Source organism: Tenrec ecaudatus, chromosome 11 (assembly GCF_050624435.1).
Source record: "Tenrec ecaudatus isolate mTenEca1 chromosome 11, mTenEca1.hap1, whole genome shotgun sequence".
Taxonomy (NCBI): domain Eukaryota; kingdom Metazoa; phylum Chordata; class Mammalia; order Afrosoricida; family Tenrecidae; genus Tenrec; species Tenrec ecaudatus.
Window position 1 is genome coordinate 87,917,712 of NC_134540.1, and position 12,892 is coordinate 87,930,603.

Below are 12,892 nucleotides of genomic sequence, written 5' to 3' on the forward strand. Positions count from 1 at the left end.
CTTCCTACCTGTTCTGCTTCTCTTTCTTTTTCTCTGAGGATGGTAACTTTTGCCCCATTCCATAAAACAAAGATTAGGGGGAGAAAAGTTCAGCGTGCTTAGCTTACAGATAATATGAATATTTAGGATGTTCAGATGGATTCTTAATGCTTTCTGGGCTGGAATAAAATAAAACAAAAATGTATCTTATATTAAAAATCATTAATTAAGTAAAGTTATCAAGAAGGCACCAACAGTGATACCGTTTTATCTGGAGTCAATGCTGAAGCAACCTGCTTACAGCACAGAGACAGCACCGGAAACGGCAGAGCTCATGCTGACAGCTCTTCTTGGCATTCCAGGCTGAAACTGCTCATGAGAACCGTGAAGGACGGTAGTGAGGTGAGGTCACATTCTATGGAACACAATCCATCCGGTCGCTTCAATGTGATACAAAAATGAATACGATTCTAGCACTTTCGTCTCTCAGATGAGAAAGTAGACCTGGAGAAGGGAAGCAATTTCCCTTTATAAACTGTAAGCACAGATTTCCTAACTTTTGGCTTCAATATTCTTTCTGTGTGCTCTTAACCGTGCTGCTTTTAAGCTGTGCATTGAGTTTGCAGACCAGGAGGCTTCAGACCTTGCTTTGAGAATATCCTTAGCGTAATTTTCTACTGATATTATACAGTTAGTGTTAGTTGGGAGGCTCTGGATGCACTTTGTGTAAATTGAGGGAGCTAATGTGTAAAACACAAGATAGGGATTTTTCTTGGTTTGGGTTCAGCACGGAATAGAATACAAATTCACCTTGCCTCTGCCAGCAGTATCTATTTAACAATTGCATTCAGACTAATTTTACAAAATGAATACGCATTAGTGCTTGTGCATGGCTGGCCTCTAGCCCACTCACTTGTTTTGCGAGTCTCATTAAATATAGAAACATAACGAAGAACAAATGTTTTCCTCCACTATGCAGAGATGAACTGAATTCCGCTTCGGCTGAGGGAGTTTAATGGTATATATTTATAGACATGAATGACCCATCGAGTCATTCATGTGCTTCAAGTCAATCACAGAGTACAATGCTCGGTGCAAAGGCGGGGGTGCGGGACGGGAGGATTTTATTCAAAATGCCTTTTGAGGCTTCATGACCAGTGTGGCTTGCAGAAAGGTCTGCAGCCTGAAGTCTGCATGTAAAAGAAACTCCCTACCATGGCATCATTAACCACGGCGAAGCACTTGATCAAGCAAACGGGGCACAAGCACATTAATCATTCAGAAAACTAATTAACTTCTTTCTTTCAAAGGCCTTATCAGATGTCTCCTGTGAAGCTTTTCGTTAATTCCTTAGAACTCATGGGCTAAAGCAGGAGCCCTGGTGGCCCAGTGGTTCTGAGATCGGCTAGCCAGCCCAAAGAATGGCCGAGGGAACCCATGGGGTTCTTTGCAGGAGAAGGACGTGGCGGTCTGCAGAAGCTGGACAACGAATAAGGAAGACCACGGAGGAAGCGATGCCCTTGAATTGTGGTGTCAGCAAAGAAGGCTGAAGTCCCACAGGCTGCCGGAACAGTCAAGTTTGTCTTGAAAGCAAAACAGTCAGAATGCTCCTTAGTGTCAAGGATTGTGCGGCTTTATTTCACTGCTCTTCCTGAAAAGTGATAGATTCACCACTGTTCCTTTTACTGTCCCTACAAAAACAATGGAGAGCCGGATGTCTCCCTCGGGAGCAAGCCAAGGCTTTCTACCTCCCGAGAGTTAGTCTTAGAAACCCACCACCGGGGCAGTTTGACCCTGTTCCTCTGGGACGAGATGAGTCGGACTCGACTCTGGGGCAGTGAGTTTTACAAAAATGAAACAAAACCAAAAATTGTGAATGAGTTGATTGTGGTGGACAAAGCAGAACTTTCTCACAAGGTGTGTAGGAGCTTGACAGGAGCTGACGCGGCCATTGCTGTCCCCTGGAGGGGCTGCGAGGCTTGGACCATCACCACTTGGTTTAGCAGCTCCGTGCGCAACCACTGCACCACCAGGTCTCCTTGCCCCTATACCAGGGGGACAATTGCTATACGGTAACAGGAAGTTACAGAATCACCAAAGGAGGGAGCATAGCATCTCAAAGGCAAATACTTCATGAAGGATGATGTGCCTCACTGTGCCAACGTTTGCAAGAAAAAAATAAAGCGAGGATTCAAAGTATCTAACCTTCTGAATAGAGCATCCTGGAGATGATGACTCACATTATGGAAGACGGTTCTGATGGAGGATTGAAGGCAAAAGCTACAAGTGGACCTTTGAGGGGTGAGTGCCAAGTACCCAAAGAAGAGAACCGCTACCACTTTGAAGAAGTTTGCTGGTGGAGGGGGGAAACAGAGAAGAGAAAGTACAGTTGCTTATGAGCAGAGGCTAGCTAGAGGGGATTTTTAAGGTTTTTCATTTCATAGAGTCTTGAGCATGTCTAGATTATATTGTGAGAAGGCGGTAGGAGGGAAGGAGAAACTGATGATTCAAAAGAAAAATGGCATAGTAAACAGGATAGCATTCCTGAGAGGGAGGAAGGGAAGTGGGATTACGCAAGCAAAAGGACGGGCCTCCTTTCCTGTTATCAGAGGCCAGGAGGAAGGATGGGTGCAGATGCAAGTCGAATTCTATGTATTTTGTACCAGGAAGAGCAGCAGGTGGTACCTATCTGATCTCTTTCATTTCTCCATTTAGTATAGTGCTAGGCCATTCACAGAGGTTGGGGTTGGGAGAGTGTGCTTCTGGATTTTGACCAGTGTACGGTCTCAAGGATTACTGGATGGAACCAAGAGCGCCACCTAACCTTGACTGAGGTGAAGATTATGAATATGCAGTGCTATGACTTACTCAATAACCCTTTACTGGTCAAGCTTGGAGAACTAAATGTACTTGACCATGTCACCCAGATCTAAAAAGAGTTAGCTCCCTTACTTTTCAATAAAATGATCAAAATTAGGTCCCAAATTTCCTGGAGTTGGAGGGAATATCAAACCTCTCACCTCAGGAAACATATTTATACATCCTTTCTGTCTTTGAAAATGCTCTGATCTTTTCTTTTCTCTTTGACTCTTAACTTCTAATTATTTTGAACACATCTCCTGGAGGCATTTTCTAATTATTTTGAACACATCTCCTGGAGGCATTCTCGGTTTATTTTATAATTAGAAGAAGTGGAATTAAAGGTCCATTGTCGTTTCCAAGCAGTTCGCCAGGCCTTTCTTCCGCACGTATTGCTGGGTGGCTTTGAGCCATGAAACTTTAGGTTAGTAATCAAGTGCAAATCACTTGTGCCACCTAGAGACCTTTAAAGGGACATATTTTATTTTCAGACAAAATACACACATGTGATAGTTAAATGGTTTTATGTCAACTAGACACTCCTGGCTAGGGGTGGAGTCCAACCTGTCAATCAGGTCACAGTCTGATGCTGTCTCCTTGGAGGCATGACCTTGTCATAAGGAGGCCCCCGCAAGCCTCCTCCTCTCTCTTTCCCTTTTCGTTTCTGCTTGGTGGCCATCCTGAAAGCTGCTGGGATCCTGCTATGTTTCCACCAACTTTGGATCCACAAGACTCTGCTCTCACCAGCCTGTGCTATTTCTGCAGACTTGCTATTCCCTTGCATGTGGCTACGTGAGCCTGAAGAGGGATTTAGGGACTAGTATTGGATTTAAGGGTTTGAGTTGGACAGAGCTGGGATGCTTTCTTAATATATAATTACTTCTTGATATAAAGCTCTCATATATATATCACTGTATTTGTTTCTCTCGTCAATCTAAGACAAAATATAATTAATGACTTTGGGTTTCCAATCCAACATGTACAAAGCTCATAGGTATATCAGGGAATTGCATCTCTTCTGTAGAACACTGTACCAGTGGCTACATGACATTGTGCTTTGGTGAAACCTAACCCTCTAACATTCAGTTATTTCCTACTCACAGTGACCTATGTGAGGTTTCTGAGGCTGTAAATCATCACAGGCACAGAGAGCCTCATTTCTACCACAAAGCGGCTGATGGGTTGGGACAGTCAGCTTCCCCAGATAGCAGTCCGATGCTTAGCCAACTGTGCCACCAGGTCTCCCCATTGATGTGTAAAACACAAGGAGTGAACGCCAATGTGAACTATGTATGTGAGTTAATAATACAGTTTGTTTAATTATTATTAATTATTGTTAATATTGTTTGCCAATTATAACAAATGCACCAAGTGCAGGATTTTTAATGAAAGGAAATTTTGGGCAAGGAGGGAATATATGAGAACTCCCTGTACCTTCTGCTCAATTTGCCTGCAATCCTAAAACTACTCCAAAAAAGTCTAGTAATTAATGCATATAATTAATGATCTCACAAGTATTTCTTGCTAGCCTTTGAAAATGAGGCTTATATATGAGACAATTTCCATCTCAATGCCTCCTCCTTTCCAAGACACTGTAATACATTTTTGTGGAGTAATCCTTCCAAGAGAATGAATCTTTCCTGTCTCAACATCAGAATAAGCACGTTAAACCAATTCATGAATTAAACTGTAAAAGTCAACCTCATGGGACCTGCACTACTAGTTGGGGTAACATGAGGAAAAACAAGTACTGAGAGGGATTGAAATTATTATTCATAGAATTCTGTGTCCAAACCAAGAAATCCCATGACCATTATGAAGAGCCAGGCATATTCTTTCTATAGTGTTTTAAAATTAAAAGAATTTTAGAATCAAACATCCGACATTGCAATTGAGTACCCTTCTGAAAACTTGATCCGCTTCAAGAACTTTAGACATATATCTGAGTAATAAGGTAAAATAATCTGGGCATAGACATGCTGGGAAAGTGCAGAACCATGATTTCTGCTTGCTAACCAAGAGAGGCTCAACTCTAGTGCTATTTATAGCAAAATCCGTGTCAAGTGCCATCTCTTTGAAACCATGTCCATTTTGAAAGTCTCAGAAGAAACACTGTATGCACACAACACAAGATAAGAGGAAAGACAGTAGCTTGGTAGAGTTCTTGGCTTCTGGAGTAATTTATCCATCTACTTTACAATGTTTCAATGACATTTTTCTGAAAGATCAGTTTTTCAATGTCTAATTTAAGTTTCTATCTGTTGATTTGATGTTGGAACAATAAATTAATTATAATTATTATTCATTAGCTTCAGTCAATCAGTCAGTAGAAGAAAATCTTTACAAAACTTGAGTTCTATCCTGATAATCTCATTAATCATACCACTTTCAATTTAGGAAGCTTGAATGCTTTTTTTCTCCTTGTAACATCAAATGTGACATGAAAGATAGAACATGCGAGATTAGAAAACTAGCCAGTATTCAAGGAAAGAATAAAATGATTTTACCTTCAGATGTGAGGGGCAGGGGTCTCAGCTAGAAAAGGAAGTAATTTTCAATAGCCGAGTTTGGAAACTAACATATTATCTTATATAATGTTACTTCAGATAAAGGGATCCAGTTAAAAGTCAAAGATATAAAACAGTAGGCACATGGCCATATAATTCATTGGTTTTATCATATGCCCCATTACCTAGAAATACTGCTCTAAGAGAACAGTAAAAATAGCCTGTTGAACTCATTTAAAGTAAAACTTGGTGGGGGGGGGATTTCTGTGGGGAAATGCCTTGCATAATGTGGGTCATATGATGAATTAATATTCCATTATGATGCTGAGTCCCCAGTAGGAACAAAGCACTTCTGGGAACCATAAAATGGAAGTAGAATTAACTCCACAGGGTAGCTATTGCTGTGAGGTACCCATAGCAACCATCCTCACAGCAGAAGGAAAACAGAGCACCATCCTCACAATGGTTCCTATGCTGGAGCCCATTCTTGTAGCCACGGTGTCAATCCATCCCATTTAGGGCCTTCCTCTTTTTTACTGCCCTTCTATGTTACCAAACATCATTCCTTTTCCAGGGCCTGGTCTCTCCTGACAATGCATCCAAAGTAAGTAAGAAGTCTCACTATCCTTGCCTTTAAGGAGCACATTGGCTGGGTTTCCTCCAAGACAGACTGGATTGTCCTTTGAGCAGTCCATGGTACTGTCCATATTGTTCTCCAGCACCACAAATCAAATGGACCAATTGTTCTTTGGGGCTCTTTAGTCAATGTCCAACTTTCGCATGCATTTGTGGTGTGTTAGGCCGGGTTGACTAGAGAAACATATCCAGAGACACACATATATGTATAAGAAAGAGCTTTATATCAATAAGTAATTCTATATGAGGAAAACATCTCAGCTCAGTCTAACTCAAGTTTATAAGTACAATACTAGTCCATACGTCCAATTCTAGTCCATAAATCCATCTTCAGACTCACAAAGCCACATGCAATAATGCAGGGAGATCACAGGCTGATGGGTGCAAAGTCTCGTGGATCCAGGGCTTGAACAGATCTCTGAGTGTCTCCTCAACAGGAAGGTGAAGGCAGAGAGAGGGGGATCCCAGGATCCTCCTTATAAGAAGGCCACTCCCAGCATGAGGTACCATCAGGCTGTGACCTGCTTGACAGACTAGACTCCATCTCTACATTCTATTTATCAAATTGACACAAAATTATGTAACTACCACAGACAAACAAAACAATAATAAAATCATATTTGTGCTTAACAGAATAAAACTAAATGCATACAACTCAAGATGTGCCAGCCTCATTTAAATACAATATTCTACATGAGGGTGGGGGATGGGGTGAAAAAAGAGGAGCTGATACGAAGGGCTCAAGTAGAGAGAATATGTTGTGGAAATGTTGGTGGCAACATATGGACAAGTGTGTTTAATCTATTAAATAATGAATTGTTATAAGACTTGTAAGAGTCCCCCAATAGAATGATTAATAATAAAAATATATACCAAAAAACTGCTACCACTTTGATTTAGGTTTGTTTTTATCTACTATATGGGAAATTGTGGTAAATGAAACATCAGAAATGCAAATATGATTTTTTTTACATTTTATTAGGGGCTCATACAATTCTTATCACAATCCATACATATACATACATCAATTGTATAAAGCACATCTATACATTCTTTGCCCTAATCATTTTCTTCTTCTTTTTTTACATTTTATTAGGGGCTCATACAACTCTTATCACAATCCATACATACATCAATTGTATAAAGCACATCCGCACATTCCCTGCCCCAATTATTCTCAAAGCATTTGCTCTCCACTTAAGCCCTTTGCATCAGGTCCTCTTTTTTTTCCCCTCCCTCCCCACCGCCCCTCCCTCATGTGCCCTTGGTAATTTATACATTGTTATTTTGTCATATCTTGCCCTATCTGGAATCTCCCTTCCCCCCTTCTCTGCAGTCCATCTCCCAGGGAGGAGGTCGCATGTGGATCCTTGTAATCAGTTCCCCATTTCCAACCCACTCACCCTCCACTCTTCCAGCATCGCCCCTCACACCCTTGGTCCTGAAGGTATCATCCACCCTGGATTCCCTGTGCCTCCAGCCCCCATATGCACCAGTGTACAACCTCTGCCCTATCCAGTCCTGCAAGGTGGAATTCGGATCATGGTAGTTGGGGGGAGGAAGCATCCAGGATCTGGGGGAAAGCTATGTTTTTCATCCGTACTACCTCGCACCCTGACTGACCCATCTCCTCTCCTAAACCCCTCTATGAGGGGATCTCCAGTGGCCGACACTTGAGCCTTGGGTCTCCACTCTGCTCTTCATATACATACACACACACACATATATACACATACATATATATCTTTTTTTTTTTTTTGCATGATGCCTTATACCTGGTCCCTTTGGCACCTTGTGATCGCACTGGCTGGTGTGCTTCTTCCATGTGGGCATTTTTGCTTCTGAGCTAGATGGACGCTTGTTCACCTTCAAGCCTTTAAGACCCCAGACACTATCTCTTTTGATAGCCTGGCACCATCAGCTTTCTTCGCCACATTTGCTTATGCACCTGTTTGTCTTCAGCGATCCTATCTTGGAGGTGTGCAGCCAATGATATGAGTTTTTGTTTTTTGATGCCTGATGACTGATCCCTTTGGGACCACGTGATCACACAGGCTGGTGTGTTCTTCCATGTGGACTTTGTTGCTTCGGAGCTAGATGGCCACTTGTTTATCTTCAAGCCTTTAAGACCCCAGTCACTATCTCTTTTGATAGCCGGGCACCACCAGCTTTCTTCACCACATTTACTTGTTCACCTGCTTTGGCTTCAGCAGTTGTGTCGGGAGAGTGAGCATCATAGAGTGCCAATTTAATAAAAGAAATTATTCATGCATTGACGGAGTGCTTGAGTAGAGGCCCAAGGTCCTTCCATCACCTTAATACTAAACCTATAAATGTAGACACTTAGATTTATTTCCCCATCCTCATATATATATGTTTGCATGTACATGTCTTTGTCTAGACCTCCATAAATGCCCCTTGACTCCCAGCTCCTTCCTCCATCTCCCTTGACTTTCCTCCTGCCCCACTACCATGCTCCGTCCCCACCTGGGCTACAGCTATACCTCTTCTCTACGCAACCTTACCCTTGATCATTCCCCACCAGGCCTGCCACTTCCCCCTCACTACCATTTTGGGTCCCATGTTGTTCCCTTGTCCCTGTGTTTGTTAACATCACTTCCTTACCCCCTCCCCCTCCCCCACCCCAAGTCCCCCCGGAACTGTCTGTCCCATTGTTTTTCCTCCAGATAGTTCATCCAGTCTGTCCTATTCAGACAGACCTGTGGAGACACTAACATGCATGAAAACAAGACAGAGGAAAACAAAGCAACAGTATACAACCAGACAACAAAAACAAACCACTGACAAAGAACAAAACACTTCACAAAAGAAAAGCTTGTAATTCGTTTAAGAATCTTTTTCTGGCCCTTAGGAGCATTTTCCAGTCCAATCTGTTGGGGCACCACGCCCTGGCCCCAAAGTCCACTTTGAGCATTCCCTGGGGACCTTGCCACTTCATTCCCTTGCTGTTCCACTGCACTCCCCCAGTGCTTTGCCTCGGTGTGGTGGGATCAGGTCAGGTGAAATTCCCACACTGTGTCTCCGGTGCTCTCCCCTGTATCGCCCTTAGTCACTGAGGGGCATCATGTCTCATAGCAGGGCCAGCCATGTTGTTCTCTCTGTGGACTGGCTGCTTTACTCAGGAACATCATCCTCACGGCCTGGTGGTCCAGGCTGTGTTCCACTCTCTCCTCCTGCCCCTTCATCTGCTCCCGCGTGCTCTGATCAGATATGTCCATCTCCCAAAGCTGCAGAATCAATGTCATCCTTTGAAACAAATTCTTTTCGGGGGAGGGGCAGAAATCCACTTAATTTTTGGTGCTGGGGCCAGCCTCCCAGACCTCTCCACTGGTTCCCTACTCCATGCCGGGATATTGCATTCACACCTTACGGCACTGGGTTGAAGTCTGGTCCCACTTTCCCTGTGGAGATATAAACAATACCCTCCCCTTGGATGGATTATTGCCCCATGCCCCCACTCCCCTTTTCTTCCTTATAATCATCCTTTTGTTTTCCTTTCCCTACCTCCTCCACTGTGCAAATACAATTTTATACTATCTAACAAACCCATAAAACGTATTATCCTATCAATGCACAAAACAAAAATATTCTATACCTAACAATTGCAGTTAAGTGAATATCTACACCATAATCCTGCAATTCTATGAACATATTTCCCCCACCTATGAAAGTATATAAGCCTGCCACTTCATGCCTTTACCCGCCCCATTTTGGATATCCAGTTTTTATACTGTTCACTCATATCAGCCCAGTGCTCTGAGGAGACAAGCATGCTCTTTGATGTGAAGAATCTTCATTCCAGTTGGAACCTTGTGAGTCCACATCCACAAGCAAAGTCAAATCTGGACAGGCTGTCCATAAAGTCAGCAGCAATATGGACCAATTCACAGACCATGGGCCCATCACAAATCCTCAACAACCCTATCTCCTGCGGGGTAGGTCATGAACTTCAGACCAGCCAACCTGTTCTTGTCTTCCGTAATCCCTGTGAACCAGGTTTACAGGTGTCAGTGGCCATACTCAACCCATCTCTATATTGCTGCGTTTCTCTCACTTTCACTCAACAAGTGGATCCAGGTGGTCACCTAGCAAGCATTTCAGTCCTAGAGAGGAGAGTTCCTTCATGGCTCCAGGTTTTTCCTGTTTCAGGAAACAGGAAAATTTGAACCACTAGTTCAACATTCAAAAGCCAAAGGCTCCTCCCCAACCCCCTTCAGTCTGTCAACAGCACCCTAAGTAAGTCTCTTAAAATGCAAATGTACTGAGAACTGAAGGCACAGGGTGGGGCTTATCTTTTCAAAGGCTTCTTTGCAGGCTTATCATAATTCATTTAAAGAGTTGAATTAATGGCTGAAGACAGTGAGCTTACACACTCTCTATTTTCATTATTCCCTATAATCATTTCTACCACACATTATATCAATAACAATAGTTAGAAATAAATAGAATCCTAGCGTAGCCAGATCCTAAACACATTTTTAAAACAATCCATTTCAATCTTTTTTTATTTCAACTATCCCATTCATATGCAAAATGGCCTTAGGCCTCTGGCTGCATCAAGCTGGGTAGGGATGGGAGGAGAAGCTTATGTCAGCCATTTTGACTAAGCAGCATGGCCGCAGAGTTCAAAAGGCCATTTTGCCCCCTGAACTCAAAATTTACACTTAGTGTCTGGCCAAAGAAATAACCCCCCACCCTATGCGGAGCTGGTCAGAGTTGGCTGATGCAGTTCTCTCCGGGACTTTGCACTCAGCCACGTGAGCGCTCTACCAGGAACTAGGAAGTGCTCCCTTACCTGGCTAGGGGTGTAGACGTGCCTGCGTCCACCAATCACCAGCAGCCTTCCTTACCTGGCTAGGGGCGCGGACATGCCTGAGTCCACCAATCCTGGGTGGGAACCTTTGGCCAGGGACTTAAGTGCACCTGCTCCACCAATCCCTGGAAGACACTTCTGCCTAGTCAGGAAACCGGATGTGCCTATACTTTCCAGGCCCAGGGCTAGCCCAGCCACACGTCCTCCGGCAATAAAAGGGTCACTCCTATAACTCGGCCTGACTCCCTCGGCCTAGACACTGTGGACTATGGGACTTGCCCAGACTGGATTTTTCTCCCCAATAAAGCTTGTTTGCTCTATTTTGGCTGATGTGGTTTCTGGTGCCTCTCAACTACCTTACACTTAGTACATTCATTTTCGCCATGTCAAACGAACCCAAACACAGCAACCAAAGAAAAGAATCAAAACGTTAACTTCCCATGTACTTTCCAGAAAACAATCCAGCAAACTTTGTGGGCCTATCTGACCTCTGGCTAGCCAAAGATAGAAGAAAACTTGTCACATGGCAGAGGTCAGACAAGTATTCACTCTCCATCTTCATGCTTTGTTTCTCTGGTACCCCACTCCCAAGGTACCATAATGTGTTAGGCTGGGCTGACTAGAGAAACATCCAGCGACACTTATGTATGTATCAGAAAGAACTTTATATCAAGAAGTAATTGTATATATTGAAAACATCCCAGCTCAGTCCAACTCAAGTCCATAAGTCTGATACTAGTCCATTAGTCCAACTCTAGTCCATAAATCCCTCTTCAGACTCATGACGTCACATGCAATGATGCAGGAAGATCACAGGCCGGTGGGTGCAAAGTCTTGTGGATCTAATGGCAGTGGATGCATCTCCAGGGCTTGAGCAGGTCTCTGAGCATCTCATCACCAGGAAAGTGAAGGCAGAGAGAGAGGGGGGAGGTTCCCAGGATCCTCCTTATGAGAAGGCCACGACGACCAGAAGGTACCATAAGGCTGTGACCTGATTGACAGGCTAGACTCCACCTCTATACTCTATCAAGGTATGAAATTACGTAACTACCGCACAAGGTGATGGAAAATACTGACTCAAATCAGATGCAACTTAGTCTTCAAAATAACATTCTTGCTTACCAATATTCTAAAGAGGTCTTGTGCAGCCAATTTCCCCAATGACACTCATCTTTTGCTCTCTTGACTGCTGCTTCCATGAGCATTGATTGTGGATCCAAGCAAGACAAAATCCTTGACAACTTCAACCTTGTCTCCATTTATTGTGATGTTAACTATTGGTCCAGTAGTGAGGATTTCGATCTTCTCTACATTGAATTATAATCCATACTGACGGCTGCAGTCCTTCATCTTGTTCATGTCCTCACTTTCAGCAAGCAGTGTGTCTTCTACATATTGCAGGTTGTTAATAAGCCTTCTTCCAATCCTGGTGCTGCATTCTTTTTCATATAATCCAGCTTCTCTGATAATTTTCTTAGTACACACATTGAATAAGTATGGTGAGAGAATTCAACCCTGTCGCACACCATTTCCTGATTTTAAACCATACAGTATTCACTTGTTCTACTGGTTCTTGTATCCGTGTACAAGTTTGTCACGCGCACCAAGAAGTTTTTGGGAATTCTCCTTCTTCTCAAGGTTATCCATAGTATGTTATCATTCACACAGTCCAATGCCTTCGCCTGTCCATAAAGCACAATAAACATCTTTCTGGTATTCTCTACATTCAGCCCACATCTGTCTGACATCAGCAATGACATTCTTTGTGCCTCTTCTGAATCTAGCCTGACCCTCTGGTAGCCCTCTGCCAATGCAAACTTAGTTGCATGATTTTCAGCAAACTTTTACTTGCCTGTGATATCAGTGTCATTGTTCTATAGTTTGAGCCTTCTGTTGGGTCCCCTTTCTTTGGAATGGGTACAAATATCGCTCTTTCAATCACTTGTCCAAGTAGCTCTCTTCCAAATTTCCTGAACAGATGTGTAAGTGCTTCCAGTGCTTCATCAGATTGTTGAAACACTTCCATGGGTATTTCACCAATGCCTGGAACCTTGCTTTTGCCTAATCCTTTCAGTGC